We start from the raw sequence: 3872 nt of genomic DNA on the forward strand, positions 1-3872 counted from the left end.
ACAGATATTCTCAATGTTTCAGGACGACGACAAGTTTGTAATTCATTCCCATTCCTTAAATGAGACCCAAAAATGCACCCAATGACACATGTACGATTTCCCACCCATTTTGCTTCACTGGAGCATGTGGTTGTAGTTCAAATTTGAATTATGGACTACATTAAATGCATAGAAAACTTAGTAATTAGTAATATATATATACAATGGCCAAACGAACCCTGAACAATTTGAAATTTCAGCCCGACACTCCTGTTATTCTATGTTGCCTGTAGAAAACAAAGTTCAAGGCGAGAAGAGGCAGCGATTATCGTTTCGCCCACAAGAGGGGCATGTTTCCCTACCGGAACCACGAGGGTTGCGACAGGCTCCGGTTTGTAAAAGGCTTGTAATATAGCTTCGCCCAAATTGGACAATTATATGTACCATGTAGTGACACCATGCCAAGTTTCATGATTTCCTGGTGAGTTTTGGATTTACAGAGATTTAAAAACCGAGATTCGCAATGTTTGTGGCCAAGCCAGGACGGTGAGACGGTTGAATTCGTTCCCATTCGTTCCATGGGACCTAAACATGCACCCCAAGGAAACATGTACGTTTTTTCTAGCCATTTTGGTGCACTGGAGCATGTATTTGTAGTTCGGATTTGAATTATGGACATTGAAACGCCTAGAAAACTCAATTAATGAATAAAAAAGGTCAAACAAACCCTAAAAATTTCAAAGTTCAGCGCGGATCTCCAGGTGTTCCGTGTCGCGTGTAGAAGAAAAGACGAGGCTAGAAGAGGGAGTGATTATCGTTTGGCCCACAAGGGGACACGTTTCCCTATCGAAACCACGAGGGTTCTTGCGATAGTCTCCGGTTTGTAAGAGGTTTGTAATAAAGCTTGGCCCAAATTGGCAATGTTTTTACCACGACATATATGTGCCATGACATGACACCATGCCACCTTTGATGACTTTCTTGTGAGTTTAGGATTTATGGGGACTTAAAAACCGAGATTCAAAATGTTTGAGGACAAGCCAGGGCACCGGTACGGTTGTAATTCGTTCCCATTCCTGGCATGAGACCTAAACATGCACCCAAGGACACATGTATAATTTTTCTAGCCATTTTGGTGAACTGGAGCATGTATTTGTAGTTCAGATTTGAATTATGGACATTAAATGCCTAGGAAACTCAATTAGTGTATAAAAAGGCCAAACGAACCCTGAATAAGTTTAAATTTCAGCACGGATATCATGTCGTTCCATGTTGCCCGTGGAAGAAAATACAAGGCGAAAAGAGGCAGTGATTACGTTTCGCCCACAAGGGGAACACCTTTCCCTATCGGAACCACGAGGCTTCTTTGAGAGAAGCTCCGATTTTTGTAAGAGGTTTGTAATAAAGCTTGGCCCAAATTTGACAATGTTTTTACCACGACATATATGTGCCATGGCGTGACACCATGCCACCTTTGATGACTTTCTGGTGAGTTTAGGATTTATGGGGACTTAAAAACCGAGATTCGAAATGTTTGAGGACGAGCCATGACACCGGTACAGTTGTAATTCGTTCCCATTCCTGGCATGGGACCTAAACATGCACCCAAGGACACATGTATAATTCTTCTAGCCATTTTGGTTAACTGGAGCATGTATTTGTAGTTCAGATTTGAATTATGGGCATTAAATGCCTAGGAAACTCAATTAGTGTATAAAAAGGCCAAACGAACCCTGAATAAGTTTAAATTTCAGTACGGATATCCTGTCATTCCATGTTGCCCGTCAAAGAAAATACAAGGCAAAAAGAGGCAGTGATTATGTTTCACCCACAAGGGGGACACGTTTCCATATCGGAACCACGAGGCTTCTTTGAGAGAAGCTCCGGTTTGTAAGAGGCTTGTAATAAAACTTGCGCTACAATGGACGAAAAATATTCCTCGACATATAAGTACCATGTCGTGACACCATGCCAGGTTTCACGATTTTCGTCTTAGTTTTGGATTTACGGGGATTTAAAAACCGAGATTCTTCTCACGAAATGTTTTCAAATAGCACACGGTTCACTCACTAAAGCCAATATTCAATGAAAACTTCGTGGAAACCATATTTTAAAGTTTCATAAAAATCTGAAAAAAAATGTGGGATGTTAAGAAGGTGATGTTTTATTGCGACACAAAATTTCAAGTTGAAAAACATTACGAGATGTGAGCTATGAAAAAGACAAATTCATCCCTGAATAGTGGCATTACTATTCGACACTATTCAGCGCTAATTTTGTCTTTTTCATAGCTCACATCTCGTAATGTGTTTCAACTTGAAATTTCATGTGGTAATAAAACATCATCCTCTTAAAATCCTGCATTTTTTCAATTTTTTTTTGAAACTTCAAAACATCTTTTTCTCGTGGTTTTCACCGGTTTCCACCGAATGTTGGTTTCCATATGATATCCCCCCTTCTGCGCGCGCGATCTGAGTCGTGCGTTCTGATTGGCCAGAACCCAAACCCCACGGATCGTATGTCTGCACCGTTGGATTCTCCTTGATCGAACGGCGATGCTCATCCCTTTTGACAGCACATGTAAATGTTTTCAAATAGCCCCTCCAAAAAAATGTTTTCAAATAGCACACGATTCACACACAAAAGTTGTGTGCCTACCAAACCGTGGCCGATGTCCCCCCCCTTTGCTGCGCGCGTGATCTGAGTCGTGCGTTCTGATTGGCCAAAACACAAACCCCACGGATCGTACGTGTGCACCATTGGATTCTCCCAGATCTAACGGCAACCCTGAGCCCTTTTGACAGCGTGAAACACCTTAATGGCAAGGAGGCAATTCTTATCAGCAAGGGCTAGCTTCCCATCCGCTAGCCTAGTCGAATAGAACGCAGAAGTTAAGCGTGCTAAATATCATTATAGAGATATAGAGATATATTAATATATCTCTATGATGACCTATCATGGCAATTATATAAACCTTGGGATTGTTGTTTTGCTAATTTGTAGACTATGTTTTTATGGGTTATTTCTTGCTCTAAAAAATTAAAGAATGATTGACCGGACTTGTCATGGCCATTATGTAAACCTACTATGTTTTTATGGGTTATTTTTTCCTATAAAAAATTAAATAATGATTGACTTCACCTGTATGGCGATTATATAAACCTTTTTCAGGTTTCCCTTGTGCGGCTTATAGACGCGGCACATATCTGTGCGCTCGCCGAGGTATATATATACTATCCTTCATCGAAAATTAGGGGGCGCCACACAATCTATCCCTTTGACCCAGAACGAGAAGGGTTTGACCATGATGGTTTCCTATTGATACTAGTAAGGTACGCGTGCATTGCACGCATGAGATTTCGTAACCAAATTATGAATAAATACCACACTATAGCATGTAAGCTTTGAGTCATATATGCATGATGTAGATGTTCGTTTAATTCTTATAGTTCATCTCATCCAAAATCAATTAGTTTTATAAAAAAACTCTATTTTAAGATTCAGGGAATTGTGCATTGTAAAGGTAAAAATAAAAAGTCACAATTCATTTAGAAAAAAAAGGTTTGGGCAATTAAGATATGGAAGATTCTAGAGAACAAAGGCGAAGTGCTTGTGTGTTTGAGGTTTGTGCATTATGCTTAAGTTCAACCATGGAGTCTTCTAGATTGTACATGCATGTGGCACAATCTGGTGGAATGTAGATGATATCCAACGGCCAGTAGTGCTCGGATTTGCCATCTCTGTACCGTCGGATTGGCTTCATCCAACGACCAACTTTCAAAGTTATTCGCACGCTATATAGGTGTATAGATGTATGTATATATATATATATATGTGTGTGTGTGTGTCCCATGCTAGACTAAATCAAGTTTGAGCGCATGCGTGGGACGACG

Source organism: Triticum aestivum, chromosome 3D (assembly GCF_018294505.1).
Source record: "Triticum aestivum cultivar Chinese Spring chromosome 3D, IWGSC CS RefSeq v2.1, whole genome shotgun sequence".
In the NCBI taxonomy this organism is placed as follows: Eukaryota; Viridiplantae; Streptophyta; class Magnoliopsida; order Poales; family Poaceae; genus Triticum; species Triticum aestivum.